General features: G+C 37.5%; 1 non-coding gene across 1 annotated transcript; it reads left to right on the top strand.

Moving 5' to 3' along the window:
- The first annotated feature begins 9737 nt into the window (after positions 1-9737).
- Positions 9738-9844, top strand: LOC118973757 (U6 spliceosomal RNA). The gene has a single exon (XR_005063291.1). It is a non-coding gene; the product is annotated as a U6 spliceosomal RNA (small nuclear RNA).
- The last annotated feature ends 9414 nt before the right edge of the window (positions 9845-19258 follow it).

Raw genomic sequence — 19258 nt, 5'->3', positions numbered from 1 at the left:
AGAAATTCAGATGGCCAACAGGCACATGAAAAGATGCTTTGCATCCCTAATCAGCAGAGAAATGCAAATTAAGACCACAATGAGATATCACCTCACACCAGTAAGGATGGCCAACATCCAAAAGACAAACAACAACAAATGTTGGTGAGGATGTGGAAAAAGTGGAACCCTCTTACACTGCTGGTGGGAATGTAAAATAGTTCAACCATTGTGGAAAGCAGTATGGAGGTTCCTCAAAAAATTCAAAATAGAAATGCCATTTGACCCAGGAATTCCACTTCTAGGAATTTACCCTAAGAATGCAGGAGCCCTGTTTGAAAAAGACATATGCATCCCTATGTTTATCGCAGCACTATTTACAATAGCCAAGATATGGAAGCAACCTAACTGTCCATCAGTAGATGAATGGATAAAGAAGATGTGGTACATATACAATGGAATATTATTCAGCCATAAGAAGAAAACAAATCCTACCATTTTCAACAATATGAATGGAGCTGGAGGGTATTATGCTCAGTGAAATAAGCCAGACAGAGAAAGACAAGTATCAAATGATTTCACTCATCTGTGGAGTAGAAGAACAAAGAAAAAACTAAAGGAACAAAACAGCAGCAGACACACAGAATCCAAGAATGGAATAACAGTTATCAAAGGGAGAAGGATTGGGGAGGATGGGTGGGAAGGGAGGGACAACAGGGAAAAAAGGTTAGTTGTGATTAGCATGTTTAATGTGGGGAGCAGGGGCACACCGGGGAGGGAGTATAACACAGAGAAGACAAGCAGTGATTCTATAGCATCTTACTATGCTGATGGGCAGTGACTGTAAAGGGGTATGTGGTGGGGACTGGATAATAGCGGGAGTCTAATAACCATCATGTTGTTCATGTAATGATAGCAAAAAAAAAAAAAAAAAGCGAAGAAGTTTTCAAACATAGAGTTATATCAAAGGGAGTCACAGGACCAAGCTGGAGGGGATCCCAACAGCCAAAGTTGAGATGATTTTCACTAACCCATTAGTAGAAAACCGTTAAGGGAAAATAAAGCATTTATCCTACCTTTCCAGTAAGAAATGTATTCAGAGTAACCAAGCATTCCCAAGTGATGAAGGACAGTTATTCTTTAGAAAAGAATGCCAACTAATATAAATAAAGAACAAATGATAGCACAAGAAGTCTAAGTTTTGTCAACTCTAATGAAATAAACAACTCAGACAATTAACAGCAGATAGCAAAGCCATAGTTTCAAGGCAGATGGGGAACTTTATATTTGCATGGTGTCAAACATAATCAGTGTACACTGTCACCACCCTTACACACAGATCACTCAGCAAACAGGGGCAATACCGCACATTGTGTACCTCACAGTGTGATTTTAATTTTTTTGTTTGGAGAAGATGGAATTAATGCCCCAAAAGAATGAGGATTAAACAACAAGCCACACCAAAGTCCTGACCTCTCAATACCATTCCTGATGAGATAGCATCTCTAGCAAATCTCTAGTAAATAGCATCACCTATGAAACAATTCTTGTCAAATATTTAAAGCCAGCCCGATAAAGACTTAGATCTTAATCCAATTTATGGTAAATATAGAGGAGAGAGGAACAAAATAAGTGATATCAAAGGAAATAATCAAATGGATCTAAAAGTTAAGACATTCTATCAGACAACTCTCCTGACTGTTTCAATAGGTCGGTGTGCTGGGGACAATTTGTGATGCAGAGAGACTGTTTTAGATTGATAAAGACTTAAGAATCCTACAATTAAACATAATATCCTTGATCAAATCTTGATTTAAAAATACTGTAGAAAAATATTTGGGAATATTATACTACTATGAATGTGGACTTAACAGTATATGTGCACACACACATATTTTTTTGGTATCACTAATATACAATTACATGAGCAACATTGTGGATACTACATTCCCACCACTATCAAGTCCACCACATATCCCATTACAGTCACTGTCCATCAGCATAGTAAGATGTTATAGAATCACTACTTGTCTTCTCTGTTATACTGCCTTCCCTGTGCCCCACTCCCACTACATTTTGTGTACTAATCATAATGCCCCTTTTCCCCCTATCCCTTCCTTCCTATATATCCTCCCCAATCCCTTTCCCTTTGGTAAATGTTAGTCCATTCTTGGGTTCTGTGAGTCTGCTGCTGTTTTGTTCCTTCAGTTTTTCCTTTGTTCTTATGCTCCACAGATAAGTGAAATCATTTGATACATGTGTTTCTCCACCTGGCTTATTTCACTGAGCATAATACCATCTAGCTCCAACCATGTCGATGCAAATGGGAGGATTTGTTTTCTTCTTATGGCTGAATAATATTCCATTGTGTATATGTACCACCTCTTCTTTATTCATTCATCTACTGATGGACATTTAGGTTGCTTCCATATCTTGTTTATTGTAAACAGTGCAGCAATAAACATGGGGGTGCATCTGTCTTTTTCAAACTGGAGTGCTGCATTCTTAGGGTAAATTCCTAGAAGTGGAATTCCTGGGTCAAATGGTATTTCTATTTTGAGCATTCTGAGGAACCTCCATACTGCTTTCCACAATGGTTGAACTAATTTACATTCCCACCAGAAGTGTAGGAGGGTTCCCCTTTCCCCACACCCTCGCCAGCATTAGTTGTTGTTTGTCTTTTTGATGATGGTGATCCTTACTGGTGTGAAGTGGTATCTCATTGTGGTTTTAATTTGCATTTCTATGATAATTAGCGATGTGGAGCATCTTTTTATGTGCCTGTGGTCATCTGAATTTCTTCTTTGGATGTTTATATCCTCTGCCCATTTTTTAATTGGGTTATTTGCTTTTTGGTTGTTGGTGTGCATGAGCTCTTTGTATATCTTGGATGTGAACCCCTTAATGGATATGTCATTTATGAATATATTCTTCCATATTGTAGGATGCCTTTTCATTGTACTGATGGTCTTCTTTGCTGTACAGAAGGGTTTTAGTTTGATATAGTCCCACTTGTTCATTTTTGCTTTTGTTTCCCTTGCCCAGGGAGATAAGTTCATGAAGAAGTTGTTCATGTTTATATCCAAGAGATTTTACCTGTTTTCTTGGACGAGTGTTATGGTTTCATGACTTACATTCAGCTCTTTGATCCATTTTGAGTTTACTTTTGTATATGGCATTAGACACTAATCCAGTTTCATTCTCTTACATGTAGCTGTCCAGTTTTGCCAGCATCAGCTGTTGAAGGGTCACTTCCCCATTGTATATCCATGGCTACTTTATGATATATTATTTGAACATATATGCTTGGGTTAATATCGGACTCCCTATTCTGTTCCACTGGTCTATGGGTCTGTTCTTGGCCAGTACCAAACTGCCTTGATTACTGTGGCTTTATAGTAGAGCTTGAAGTTGGGAAGCAAGATCCCCCCTGCTTTATTCTTATTTCTCAGGATTGCTTTGGCTTTTGGGGTGTTTTGTGGTTCCACATGAATTTTAGAACTATTTGTTCCAGTTCATTGAAGAATGCTGTTGGTATTTTGATAGGGATTGCACTGAATCTGTAGATTGCTTAGGCAGGATGGCCATTTTGACAATATTAATTCTTCCTACCCAAGAGCATGGGAAGAATTTACATTTATTAGTGTCCTCTTTAATTTCTGTTAATAATGTCTTACAGTTTTCAGGGTATAGGTCTTTCACTTCCTTTAGTAAGTTTATTCCTAGGTATTTTATTCTTTTTAATGCAATTGTGAATGGAATTCTTTTTCTGATTTCTCTTTCTGCTAGTGTATCATTAGTGTATAGGAATGCAACAGATTTCTGTGTATTAATTTTGTATCCTGCAACTTTGCTGAATTCAGATATTAGTTCTAGTAGTTTTGGAGTGGATTATTTAGGGTTTTTTATGTACAATATCATGTCATCTGCAAACAGTGACAGTTTGACTTCTACCTTGCCAATCTGGCTGCGATTTATTTCTTTGTGTTGTCTGACTGCCATGGCTAGGAACTCTAGTACTATGTTGAGTAAAAGGAGAATGGGCATCCTTGTCTTGTTACCTATCTTAGGGGAAAAGCTTTCAGCTTCTTGCTGTTAAGTATAATGTTGGCTGTGGGGTTGTCACATATGGCCTTTATTTTGTTGAGATACTTCACCTCTATACTCATTTTCTTGAGAGGTTTTTATCATGAATGGCTGATGAATTTTGTCAAATGCTTTTTCAGCGTCTATGGAGATGATCATGTGGTTTTTGTTCTTCTTTTTGTGATGTGGTGGATGATGTTGACGGATTTCCGAATGTTGTACCATCCTTGCATCCTTGAGACGAATGGTGTATGATCCTGCTGATGTATTTTTGAATTTGGTTTGCTAATATTTTGTTGAGTATTTTTGCATCTATGTTCATCAGGGATATTTGGCTGTAATTTTCTTTTTTTGTGGGGTCTTTGCTTGGTTTTGGTATTAGAATGATGCTGGACTCACAGAATGAGTTTGGAAGTATTCCCTCCTCTTCTATTTTTTTTTTATGTCTTCTCTGTAAATGTATGATAGAATTCAGTGGTGAATCCATCTTGTCTGGGAGTTTTGTTCTTGAGTAGGTTTCTGATTACTGATTCAATTTCATTGCTGATCACTGGTTTGTTTAGATTTTCTGCTCCTTCCTGGATCAGTCTTGGAAGGTTGTATTTTTATAGAAAGTTGTCCATTTCTTCTTGGTTATCCAGTTTGTTAGCATAGAGATTTTCATAGTATTCTCTAATAATTCTTTGTATTTCTATGGTGTCCATTGTGATTTTCCCTTTCTCATTTCTGATTCTGTTTATGTGTGTATATTCTCTTTTATTCTTAATAAGTCTGGCTAGGAGTTTATCTATTTTGTTTATTTTTCTCTCAGGACCAGCTCTTGCTTTCATTGTTTTTTTCTGTTTTATTCTTCTCAATTTTATTTATTTCTTCTTTGATCTTTATTATATACATCCTTATACTAACTTTGGGCCTCATTTGTTCTTCTTTTTCCAGTTTCAGTTATTATGAATTTAGACTGTTCATCTGGGATTGTTCTTCCCTTTTTAGATAGGCCTGGATTGCTATATGCTTCCCTCTTAGTACTGCCTTCACTGTGTTCCACAGAAGTTGGAGCATTGTGCTGTTGTTTTCATTTGTCTCCGTATATTGCTTGATCTCTGCTTGAACTTGGTCATTGATCCATTGATTATTGAGGACCATGTTGTTCAGCCTCCATGTATTCGTGAGCCTTTTTATTTTCTTTGTAAAATTTATTTGTAGTTTTATACCTTTGTGATCTGAGAAGTTGGTTGGTAGAATTTCAATCTTTTTTAATTTACTGAGGCTCTTTTTTGTGGCCTAGTATGTGGTCTATTCTAGAAAATGTTTCATATGCATTTGAGAAGAATGTGTATCCTGCTGATTTTGGGTGTAGAGTTCTGTATATTTCCGTTAGGTCCCTCTATCTAATGTCTTGTTCAGTGCCTCTGTGTCCTTACTTATTTTGTCTGGTTTATCTGTCCTTTGGAGTGAGTGTTGTATTGAAGTCTCTTAAAATGAAAGCATTGCACTCTATGTCCTCCTTTAATTTTGTTAGTATTTGTTTCATATATGTTGGTGCTCCTGTATTGAGTGCATAGATGTTTATAATGGTTATATCCTCTTGTTGGATGGACCCCTTTATCATTATGTAATGTCCTTCTTTGTCTCTTGTTACTTTCTTTGTTTTGAAGTCTATTTTGTCTGATACATGTACTGCAACATCTGCTTTTTTCTCCCTATTGTTTTCATGAAATATCTTTTTCCATGCCTTCCCTTTTAGTCTGTGCATGTCTTTGGGTTTGTTGTGTGTCTCTGGTAGGCAGCATATCAATGGCTCCTGCTTTTTTATCTGTTCTATTACTCTGTGTGTTTTGATTGGTACATTCAATCCATTTACATTTAGGGTGATTATTGAAATATATGTACTTATTGCCTTTGCAGGCTTTGGATTCGTGGTTACCAAAGGTTCAAGGGCAGCTTCTTTCCTATCTAACCATCTAACTTAACTCTCTTATTTACAATATTATAAACACAGTCAGATGATTCCTTATTTCTCTTCCTTCTTTTTCTTCCTCCTCCACTCTTTATATGTTAGGTGTTTTATTCTGTGCTCTTCTGTCTTTCCCTTGACTGATTTTTTGGATAACTGATTTTATTTTGCCTTTAGTTGGTATTTGGTTGGTCTACTTTCTTTACTGCAGTTTTATTTTCTATGGTGACATCTATTTAGCCTTAGGAGGACTTCCATTTAGAGCAGTCCCTTTAAAATACACTGTAGAGATGGTTTGTGGGAGGTAAATTCCCTCATCTTTTGCTTATCTAGGAATTGATTAATTCCTTTTTAATATTTAAATGATAATGTTGCTACATACAGTATTCCTAGTTCGAGGCCCTTCTGTTTCATTGCATTGAATATATCATGCCATTCCCTTCTGGCTTGTAAGGTTTCTGCTGAGAAATCTGGTGATAGTCTGATGGGTTTTCCTTTGTAGTTGATGTTTTTTCTCTCCCTGGCTGCATTTAATACTCTGTCCTTTTCTTTGATCTTTGCCATTTTAATTATTATATGTCTTGGTGTTGTCCTCCTTGGGTCCCTTGGATTGGGAGGTCTGTAGACTTCCATGGTCTGAGGGACTGTTTCTTTCCCCAGATTGGGGAAGTTTTCAGCAATTATTTCTTCAATGACACTTTCTATCCCTTTTTCTCTCTCTTCTACTTCTGGTACCACTATAATGCAAATATTTTTCCTTTTAGATTGCTCACACAGTTCTCTTAATATTCTTTCGCCTAGATATCCTTTTATCTCTCTCTGCCACAGCTTTTCTGTATTCCTGTTCTCTTGTTTCTCTTCCATTAAGAGTCTCTTCCACCTCATCCTGTCTTCTCTTAAGTCCTTCCATTGTTTGTTTCATTTCTGTTATCTCCCTCCTGAATTCATTCCTTAACTCTTGCATATTTCTCTGTAGCTCAATCAGAATGCTTACAACTTTTATTTTGAATTTTTTTCCAGGAATATTAGTGATTGCATTCTCACCAGGCCCTCTCTCTGGTGTTTGAGGGGTTCTGGACTGAACAAGGTTCTTCTGCCTTTTCATGGTGATGAGAGGGGTCACCAGTGAGTAGCACATGTATCAGCTGGGAGAACAAAGTCCCTTTCTGCTTGCTGGTCACCTTGCCTATCTCCACTGTCTGTGTTGGTTATTCGCACACAGGGAGCTGCCTCTGGGTTAATCTCCTAAGCTGCCATGGACAAGGTGGCCTTCGAGATGACCTCAGTCAATGGCCAGGGTCACAGGTGAGCAGCGCATGTTCTGCCACAAGAGCAAAGCCCCTTTGTGCCTTCCAGTCTCTGTGCCTGTCTCTGCTGTCTGTGCCATTTAACCGGTTGCAGGGAGCAGCCTCTGGGTCTGGGCTGGTTAGCTTCATGCAGGGAGAAGTCTCTGTGCTAAGCTGTGTGGTGGCTGTAGGCAGGGCTGCTCCCCAGCTGTTCCGTAGCAATGGCAGGTCAGCCAGTTTGCTTGCAGTGCTGGTGAGGGGTGGGGGATGAGGAACAGCAGGCTGCTTATCACCACAAAGGGGTTCAGAGCTGTGTTGTCACCCAGGGGCATAGGGCACCTGAAGTTCCTTGAAGTTCCCAGCCTGCTGGGCTGAGTGTGCCAGGACAATTTTGTCCACTTGTTAAACCCTTGTCCCTTTAAGAATTTTTAAAAGTCCCTGCTTTTTGTTTTTGTCCCAAGGCAGCCAGCTGTGGGAACCTGTTCCCAGTCTCAGTTTCGATTGTTGCTTTTCTGCTCCTCCAATATCCACTGCACCATGCAATGTGTGTCTGTGCTCCTGGGGGGGAGCAGACCACCAGGGTTGGTTATTTAGCAGTCCTGTGCTTCCACTCCCTCCCCACTCTGATTCCTTTCTTCCCACCAGTGAGCTAGGGTGGGGGGGAGTGCTTAGGTCCCACTGGATCATGGCTTTGTACCCTACCCTTTTCCATGAGATGTTGGGCTCTTGCAGATGTAGCCTGGCTTGTGTACTGTATCTTCCGGTCACTCCTTTAGGAATAGTTATATTTGCTGTTTTTTCAAAATATATGTGGTTTTGGGAGGAGATTTCCACCACCCTAATCACGCCACCATCTTGATAAATCACTGATCCAATAGTATATTATAAAAGTTACTGTTAAATTAAGTGGAACAATATATTAATGGTTATGTAGAAAATAAATTTTTTGGAGATTTTTGCTAAAGTTAAGAAATAATAGTTGCAATTTTATTTAAAATACTTCAGCAACAGAAAATGAAGCAGAGATGCCCAAATGATAATAACTATTAAATCCAAGTAAAAGTTTTATGAGTGTTTATTATACTATTCTTTTCTCTGTGCTTGAAATTTTTCATAATGAGAACTTTAAAAGGGAAACAAAAATAGTGAGCTGAAACAAAACCCTTCCCCTAGAGCCTCATTTCTATTTCTCCAGCCCTTCGCTAACAGTGAACCTTCTATTTATGTTTGCTATCTTCCTATGATCTAAACACTCATTAGTATATTATGCTAATTTATTAAACATTTTATTACTATGCTTGTATGAATACATTAAGAAATATAACAATGTGTGTTAAAGGCAAAACATCATTAATTCTTATTTCATTGACTTAAAATTTTTAGTGTTTCATTGAAGCTCTGTTACTCTAGTTCCCTTATCAGTTTTTTCATTTCATAATTCATTGTATTTTTATAAAATTATATGCAGGTAGTTTTTAGGTTCAAATAATTCAGAAAGATAAGCCCCTTGTCTTCTCTGTCTTAAGAATGTATAGTTACCAGTGAAATTGAGAAATAAATCACAAAGAGTATGAATAAAAACAAAACTGGTTTTTCAAAAAAACCTAGAACACTGGCAAGATAAAAATTTTAAAAAAGAAAGAAGAAAAAAAACAAAAACAAAATGGAAAAGGAGAAATAACTGAAAACAAAAATGAGATCTAAATTGCAAATTATTTTATAGTAAATATACACTAATATTTTCAAAACCAGAAAAAGATTAAATTTCTGGAAAAATACAAAGTTCTAATGTTGATGAAAGGCAGAGAAAAGTAGAAGACATGAATAAACATTCAAGAAAATTCAATTGCAATTAAATAATTTTCCCAAGAAAGCATAGGCTGAGTTTTACAGATGAGTCAAACAAAATTGCAAAGGATAGCTAACTCTTATGATATATTGTTTGTTTCAGAAAATAGAAAACAAGCAAAGGCTGCCAAATTCATTTTATGAGGCTAGTGCAACTCTGAATTCAAAAACTGAGTAAAGACATTAAAAAGTCAATTAAGCTGATGTCACATGTGGACATACATTTGAATACCCTATATAGAATATTAGCTAGCTGAATCCAACAGTAAATTTTGAAAAATAACTCAATGGACAAACTTTAGAAGCATACCCATTATCATTAATGAAAAATAGAGGGCTGTCTACTACCATGGTCACCCTTTAAAATTATACTAGAGATCTAACTTTCAGGGAAATGCAAATTAAAACTACAATGAGATATCACCTCACACCAGTTAGGATGGTCAACATAGAAAAGACTAGGAACAACAAATGTTGGCAAAGATGTGGAGAAAGGGGAACCCTCCTACACTGCTGGTGGGAATGTAAATTAGTTCAACCATTGTGGAAAGCAGTATGGAGGTTCCTCAAAAAACTAAAAATAGGTGCTCGCTTCGGCAGCACATATACTAAAATTGGAACAATACAGAGAAGATTAGCATGGCCCCTGTGCAAGGATGACACACAAATTCGTGAAGCATTCCATATTTAAAAAAAAAAAACACTAAAAATAGGAATACCATTTGACCCGGGAATTCCACTCCTAGGAATTTACCCAAAGAAAACAATTTCTCAGATTCAAAAAGACACAGGTTTATCACAGCACTATTTACAATAGCCAAGTTATGGAAGCAACCTGTGTCCATCAGTAGATGAATGGATAAAGAAGATGTGATACATATACACAATGGAATACTATTAAGCCAGAAGAAAGAAACAAATCCTACCATTTGCCATAACCTGGATGGAGCTAGAAGGTATTATGCTCAGTGAAATAAGTCAGGCAGAGAAAGACAAATATCCAATGACTTGTGGGGTATAACAATGAAGCAAAACTGAAGGAACAAAATACGAGCAGATTCACAGACTCCGAGAAGGGACTAATGGCTACCAAAGGGGAGGGGTGGGGGAGAGCGGGTGTAGAGGGAGGGAGAAAGGAATTGTGGGGTATCATGATTGGTGCACATGGTGTGTGTGGAGTCACGGGGAAGACAGTGTATCGCAGAGAAGACAAATAGGGACTCTGTGGCATCTTACTACACTGATGGACCGTGACTACAATGAGGTATGGGGGGGACTTGTTAATAAGGGTGAATGTAATAACCACATTGTTTTCCTTGTAAAACCTTCATAAGAGTGTATATCAATGATACCTTAATAAAAAATAATTATACTAGAGATGCTGTACAATGCTATAGAAAATGAAAAGGAATAAGAAATGTAAGGATTGGCAGTAACAGAATGTAATCATTTTCTGAAAAACAAACTATCAACAGAGAAAAATCAACAAAATGAACAAACTATTGTGATTGGGTCGATATACCATATTTTTTTCAATTTTGCCCAAATTAATGGTTATTTAAACTGATTTTTCACTACTACAAAGTGCACGTTAATGAATATCCCTGTGTACAGTTGTTATATACTTGTGGAGGTAAGGCTTTAGGGTGAATTTCTAAAAGTGATATTGCTAAATCAAGGGATAAATGCATATGTAATTTTGTTAGCCAGATTGACTCCAAATGGTTGCACCATTTTATATGCCAACTAACAAGGCATGAGAGTGCATTTCTTCATAGCCTCATCAACAAAGTATGTTATAATTCATATTTTTGTCAATCTGACAGGTGAAAAGTGATATTGGTAAATTATTGTAGTTTTCATTCAAATTTCTCTAATGGGTGATGTTGAATATCTTTTTCTATGTCTAAGGCTATTTGCTTCTTTTACTGTGTTATTTATCCACTTTTCTATTGAGTTTTTGGTCATCTCAGTTTTTAAAAAGTAGCTTTGTTTCTGATAGTTTACTACAAAAAAGGAGATAATCTGAATGTCTGCAAATTTGGGAATGGGTTAATTAAATTCTATATTTGTATAATGGAATACTATACAGCCAAAAAGATCAAAGTTGGTTACATAAGCTTACACTGAAAGATGTCATAGCTATAATATTAAATAAAAAAGCAATGTTTAGGATACTTTGAATATTATGATCCCATCTATGAAAAAAATCATGTTACACAGAGAGGCAGAGCCAAGATGGTGGTGTGAGTAAAACAGTGGGAATCTCCTCCCAAAAACATATATATTTTTGAAAATAAAACAAGCACAACTATCCCTAAAAGAGAGACCAGAAGACATAGGACAACAGCCAGACTACATCCACACCTGTGAGAACTCAGCGCCTGGTGAAAGGGGTAAGATACAAGCCACAGCCCAGAGGGACCCGAGAAACCTCACCTCAGCTCCCGGCGGAAGGAGAGGAGTTGGAGCAGGGAGGGAGAGGGAGCCCAGGACTGCTAAACACATCAGCCCTACCATCTGCACCAGAGCGCAGACACACAGTGCATGCATGGGGTGTTGGAAACTAGGGAAGCAGGACAATAAGACCTGTGAGCGGGTCCCTGCAACTGGCACATCTGGGACAAAGAAGAGCGAGTGCTTTTTGAAAGTCTTAAAGGGACAGGGACCCCACAACTGGACAGAAGCATCCCGGGTCACAGTCCAACAGCTGGAAATTCCAGAGAACTCCAGGTGCACTAACCCCTGGGCAACAGCTCTGAGACCCCTCACGGAGGTAAACAGCCAAACAGCTCCCCGTCCATTACCCCTCCAAGGCCCCGCAATAGCAGAGCAGCACCCTGAGGCTGGCCACACCCACAGCAAGAGAGCTTCCTCCATACTGGCCGGGCAAGATACAGAGACCCAGTCTACACTCAATTGCCCAACACAAGCCACTAGGGGTCGCAGTTGTCCCAGTAAAGAAAGGCCAGGAGCAACTGGAAAAAGTCTAGGCTCTCCCAGCTAACAGACGTGTCAATAGCATACCATTGCACCTATCAGCATGAAAAGGCAAAAAAATTTGATCCAGACAATACTAACGCAGACAGCTTCGAAATCTTCCCCTGAGAAGGAACCTGGGAGATAGATTTAACCAGTCTTCCTGAAAAATAATTCAAAACAAAATTCATAACCATGCTGATGGACTTGCAGAGAAATATGCAAGAACAAAGGAGGGAGAATACAGAAATAAAACAATCTCTGGAAGGACTTCAAAGCAGAATGGACGAGATGCAAGAGACCATTAATGGACTAGAAAACAGAGAACAGGATACAGAGAAGCTGATGCAGAGAGACATAAAAGGATCTCCAGGAATGTAAGAATATTAAGAGAACTGAGTGACCAATTGAAAAGGAACAATATCCACATTATAGGGGTACCAGAAGAAGAAGAAGAGAGAAGAAGGGATAGAAAGTGTCTTTGAAGAAATAATTGCTGAAAACTTCCCCAAACTAGGGGAGGAAATAGCCTCTCAGACCACAGAGGTACGCAGAACTCCCATGACAAGGGATCCAAGGAGGGCAACACCAAGACACATAATAATTAAAATGGCAAAGATCAAAGACAAGGACAGAGTATTAAAGGCAGCCAGAGAGAAAAAAAAGGTCACCTACAAAGGAAAACCCATCAGGCTATCATCAGACTTCTCAACAGAAATCTTACAGACCAGAAGAGAATGGCATGATATACTTAATGCAATGAAACAGATGGGCCTCGAACCAAGAATACTGTATCCAGCACAATTATTATTTAAATATGAAGGAGGGATTAAACAATTCCCAGACAAGCAAAAGTTGAGGGAATTTGGCTCCCACAAACCACCTCTACAGGGTATGTTAGAGGGACTGCTCTAGATGGGAGCACTCCTAAAAAGAGCACAGAACAAAACACCCAACATATGAAGAATGGAGGAGGAGGAATAAGAAGGGAGAGAAATAAAGAATCATCAGACCGTGTTTATAATAGCTCAATAAGCGAGTTAAATTAGACAGTAAGAAAGCAAAGAAGCCAATCTTGAACCTTTGGTAACCACAAACTTAAAGCCTGCAATGGCAATAAGTACATACCTTTCAATAATCACCCTAAATCTAAATGGACTGAATGCATCAATCAAAAGACACAGAGTAATAGAATGGATAAAAAAGTAAGACCCATCCATATGCTGCTTACAAGAGACTCACCTCAAACCCAAAGACATGCACAGACTAAAAATCAAGGGATGGAAAAAGATATTTCATGCAAGCAACAGAGAGGAAAAAGCAGGTGTTGCAATACTAGTATCAGACAAAATAGACTTCAAAATAAAGAAAGTAACAAGATAAAGAAGGACATTACATAATGATAAAGGGCTCAGTCCAACAAGAGGATATAACCATTATAAATATATATGCACCCAATACAGGAGCACCAATATATGTGAAACAAATACTAACAGAATTAAAGGAGGAAATAGAATGCAATGCACTCATTTTGGGAGACTTCAACACACCATTCACTCCAAAGGACAGATCCACCAGACAGAAAATAAGTAAGGACACAGAAGCACTGAACAACACACTAGAACAGATGGACCTAATAGACATCTATAGAACTCTACATCCAAAAGCAACAGCATACACGTTCTTTTCAAGTGCACATGGAACATTCTCCAGAATAGACCACATACTAGGCCACAAAAAGGGCCTCAGTAAATTCCAAAAGATTGAAATCCTACCAACCAACTTTTCAGACCACAAAGGTATAAAACTAGAAATAAATTGTACAAAGAAAGCAAAAAGGCTCACAAACACATGGAGGCTTAACAACATGCTCCTAAATAATCAATGGATCAATGACCAAATTAAAATGGAGATCCAGCAATATATGGAAACAAATAACAACAGCAACACAAAGCCCCAACTACTGCGGTATACAGCAAAAGCAGTCTTAAGAGGAAAGTACATAGCAATCCAGGCATATTTAAAGAAGGAAGAACAATCCCAAATGAATGGTCTAATGTCACAATTATCAAAATTGGAAAAAGAAGAACAAATGAGGCCTAAGGTCAGCAGAAGGAGGGACATAATAAAGATCAGAGAAGAAATAAATAAAATTGAGAAGAATAAAACAAATAGCAAAAATCAATGAAACCAAGAGCTGGTTCTTCAAGAAAATAAACAAAATAGATAAGCCTCTAGCCAGACTTATTAAGAGAAAAAGAGAGTCAACACACATCAACAGAATCAGATACGAGAAAGGAAAAATCACGACGGACCCCACAGAAATACAAAGAACAATTAGAGAGTACTATGAAAACCTATATGCTAACAAGCTGGGAAACCTAGGAGAAATGGACAGCTTCCTAGAAAAATACAACCTTCCAAGACTGACCCAGAAAGAAACAGAAAATCTAAACAGACCAATTACCAGCAAAGAAATTGAAGTGGTAATCAAAAAACTACCAAAGAACAAAACCTCCGGGCCCAGATGGATTTACCTTGGAATTTTATCAGACATACTGAAAAGACATATTACCCATTCTCCTTAAAGTTTCCCAAAAAATAGAAGACGAGGGAATACTCCCAAACTCATTCTATGAAGCCAACATCACCCGCATACCAAAACCAGGCAAAGATCCCACCAAAAAAGAAAACTACAGACCAATATCCCTGATAAACATAGATGCAAAAATACTCAACAAAATATTAGCAAACCAAATTTAAAAATACATCAAAAGGGTCATACACCATGACCAAGTGGGATTCATCCCAGGGATGCAACGATGGTACAACATTCAAAAATCCATCAACATCATCCACCACATCAACAAAAAGAAAGACAAAAACCACATGATCATCTCCATAGATGCTGAAAAAGCATTTGACAAAATTCAGCATCTATTCATGATAAAAACTCTCAACAAAATGGGTACAGAGGGCAAGTACTTCAACATAATAAAGGCCATATATGATAAACCCACAGCTAACATCATACTGAAGAGCGAGAAACTGAAAGCTTTACCTCTGAGATCGGGAACAAGACAGTGATGCCCACTCTTCCCACTGTTATTCAACATAATACTGGAGGCCCTAGCCACAGCAATTAGACAAAACAAAGAAATACAAGGAATCCAAATTGGTAAAGAAGAAGTTAAACTGTCACTATTTGTAGATGATATGATATTTTACATAAAAAACCCTAAAGTCTCCACTCCAAAACTACTAGAACTAATACCTGAATTCAACAAAGTTGCAGGATACAAAATTAATACACAGAAGTCTGTTCCTTTTCTATACACTAATGATGAACTAGCAGTAAGAGAAATCAGGAAAACAATTCCATTCACAATAGCATCAAAAAGAATAAAAGACCTAGGTATAAACCTAATGAAGGAAGTGAAAGACTTATACTCTGAAAACTATAAGACACTCTAAAGAGAAATTAAAGAGGTCACTAACAAATGGAAACTCATCTCATGCTCCTGGCTGGGAAGAATTAATATCATCAAAATGGCCATCCTGCCTAAAGCAATATACAGATTAGATGCACTCCCTATCAAATTACCAACAGCATTCTTCAATGAACTGGAACAAATAGTTCAAAAATTCATATGGAAACACCAAGGACCCTGAATAGCCAAAGCAATCCTGAGAAGGAAGAACAAAGTATGGGGGATCTCACTCCCCAACTTCAAGCTCTACTACAAAGCCACAGTAATCAAGACAATTTGGTACCGGCACAAGAACAGAGCCACAGACCAATGGAACAGAATAAAGACTCCAAACATTATCCCAAATGTATATGGTGAACTAATATTCGATAAAGGGGCCATGGGTATACAATGGGGAAAGGACAGTCTCTTCAACAAATGGTGCTGGCAAAACTGGACAGCTACATGTAAGAGAATGAAATTGGATCACTGTCTAACCCCATACACAAAAGTAAATTTGAAATGGATCAAAGACTTGAATGTAAGTCATGAAACCATAAAACTCTTAGAAAAAAACATAGGCAAAAATCTCTTAGACATAAGTGATGAGTGGCCTCTTCTTGAACATATGTCCCCGGGCAAGGGAAACAAAAGCAAAAATGAACAAGTGGGACTATATCAAGCTGAAAAGCTTCTGTACAGCAAAAGACACCATCAATAGATCAAAAAGGTATCCTACAGTATGGGAGAATATATTCATAAATGACAGATCCGACAAAGGCTTGACATCCAAAATATATAAAGCGCTCACACACCTCAACAAACAAAAAACAAATAATCCAATTAAAAAATGGGCAGAGGAGCTGAATAGACAGTCCTCTAAAGAAGACATTCAGATGGCCATCAGACACATGAAAAGATGCTCCACATCGCTTGTCATCAGAGAAATGAAAATTAAAACCACAATGAGATATCATCTCACACCAGTAAGGATGGCTACCATCCAAAAGACAGACAACAACAAATGTTGGTGAGGTTGTGGAGAAAGGGGAACCCTCCTACACTGCTGGTGGGAATGTAAATTAGTTCAGCCATTGTGAAAAGCAGTATGGAGGTTCCTCAAAATGCTCAAAATAGAAATACCATTTGGCCCAGGAATTCCACTTCTAGGAATTTACCCTAAGAATGCAGCACTCCAGTTTGAAAAAGATGCACCCCTATGTTTATCACCTCACTATTTACAATAGCCAAGAAATGGAAGCAACCTAAGTGTCCATCAGAAGGTGAATGGATAAAGAAGAGGTGGTATATATACACAATGGAATATTATTCAGCCATAAGAAGAAAACAAGTCTTACCATTTGCAACAACGTGGATGGAGCTAGAGGGTATTATGCTCAGTGAAATAAGCCACGCAGAGAAAGACAAGTACCAAATGATTTCACTCATACGTGGAGTATAAGAACAAAGAAAAACTGAAGGAACAAAATAGCAGCAGAATCACAGAACCCAAGAATGGACTAACTGTTACCAAACAGAAAGGGACTGAGGAGGATGGGTGGGAAGGGAGGGAGAAGGGGGAGGGAGAAGAAAGGGGACCTTATGATTAGCATGTATAATTTGGTGGTGGGGGGGGCACAGGGAGGGCTGTGCAACACAGAGAAGACAAGTAGTGATTTTACAGCATCTTACTATGTTGATGGACAGTGACTGTGAACGGGGATGTGGGGGGGACTTGGTGAGGGGGGGAGCCTAGTGAACAGAATGTCCTTCATGTAATTATAGATTAATGATACCAAAATAAAATTATTAAAAAATTATGTTACACATAAGACCATGCATGAGAAACTGTTATATTTTTCACTGGGAAATTTGCTGTGGGTTGAAGATGAAGAGAAGGATTTTATTTTTCATTTCATAGCACTTGATGTTGCACAATGAGTTTGGACATAAAATCTCAATCTACAAACTCAATACATAGGATGTATAGGGTATAAGAAACTTTTATTTTTTATACCCTGTACTCTGAGGTCCTATCCCTTTAGCAAATGGGAAATTCAACCCCAGTTGTTATTGGCAGTACTCCCTTCTTCTGCAGAACAAAGGTCCTGCAGTCTAACACAGTGTCAAGGTGTTTTTCAACCTAGCACTATGCTGATAATAAAGGCAGGTAAAACAAAGTGATAGATAAAGATTGATATTAAAGGAATAAGGAGATACCAAGCAATGATAAGCAAACAAACAATGCGGAATTAGTAAAAATTAAGGTACAAAGCATCATCCTAAATAGAAGGATATTAAATAGTAGTAAAAGGCATAATTTATGAAGATGATATAACAATTATAATCCTGTATACTCTAAACAATTTAGGAGCTGAATATGTAGAGAAAGTAGATAATCTAATTTATAGACAATTTAATAAACATAGAGAAATGAAGCTCATATAGAAAAATTTTTTTTTAGTGAAGCAGAGTGAAGGTTTTATTTAAATACACTCCAAAGGAGGAATGGGCCAGAGTCAAGGTATACAGAAGCCTCATATAGAAAATTCTTAATGTGCATGGAATATTTACAAAAACTGATCATGTGTTTGGCAAAAAATAACAATAATGAACAAGTTAAAAAAATTGGCAGCCTTGTTTTTCTGATCATAATCCAACATAGTGAAAATAATAAAAGATAATCTGAAAATTTTACCTGCTTGGAAATTAAGAAATACACTCTTCAATATGATAAAAAAAGGTGAATGGAGCCAGAGTAGTCAGCCTCAAATATGCCACATTTGTATAAAAATTGCTTTGCTCTGAAGGCTGTTTTGAGCTACTTTATTCTCTCTAAAAGCAGGGTATAAATTTCCTTTTGTAAATATAACAAATTTGTAAAGGTCTCCCTTTCCTGTAGCAGGGAGAGAATCACTCCTGAGACAGGAAGGAGTTTAGGCTTGTCATCTGAGATGACTCTTATCTGCAAAACAACCTTATTAAATTAAACTGCTTTTTTTTACCATGCGTTCACCTCCCCATAACTTACCCCTAAAAGTCCCCAGCCCCATTTTTCTTTGTCCAGCCTCTTTTCCACATGTTATCATCCTTTGTTAAGATGGTATATAAGCTCCAAATTCTAATTGTCTCCCTAATTAACATTTTCTTGTGAACTCCCGTGCATAGGTACATAATTAAGTCTATTTTTATTTTTTCCTGTTAATCTGTCTTTTATCAATGTGATTTGCCAGCCCCAGCCACTGATCCTAGGAGGACAGAGGAAGAGTTTTCCCTCCTCTACAAAGTATCAACTCTGAAATTGTAAGTTATCATGTAAGTAATAAAAAAGGAGAATACTTATATCAAAACCTTTAGAATGCATCAAAAGCAGAGCAGAGCAAAATATATGAGTAAAGTTATTAAGATCTAAGAAGACAACAAAGAAGAAATACCACAGATAAAATAATAATTTTATTATCATATTAAGAAACAAACATCCAAACAAAAAAAATAACTAAATAAACCAAAAGAAATAAGAAGGAAAGGATTAATAAATATTAAGTTGAGCAGAAAACAAACCAAAGGAGGAAGAGAGCAGCCATCAATAAATCCAAGCTAGTACTTTGAAAAGACTAGTAAAATAGAATAATTTCTTATAAGCCCAATTAGGAAAA

The sequence above is a fragment of the Manis javanica genome, chromosome 7 (assembly GCF_040802235.1).
Source record: "Manis javanica isolate MJ-LG chromosome 7, MJ_LKY, whole genome shotgun sequence".
Lineage (NCBI taxonomy): Eukaryota > Metazoa > Chordata > Mammalia > Pholidota > Manidae > Manis > Manis javanica.
This window is presented reverse-complemented; position numbering and strand designations above follow the sequence as displayed.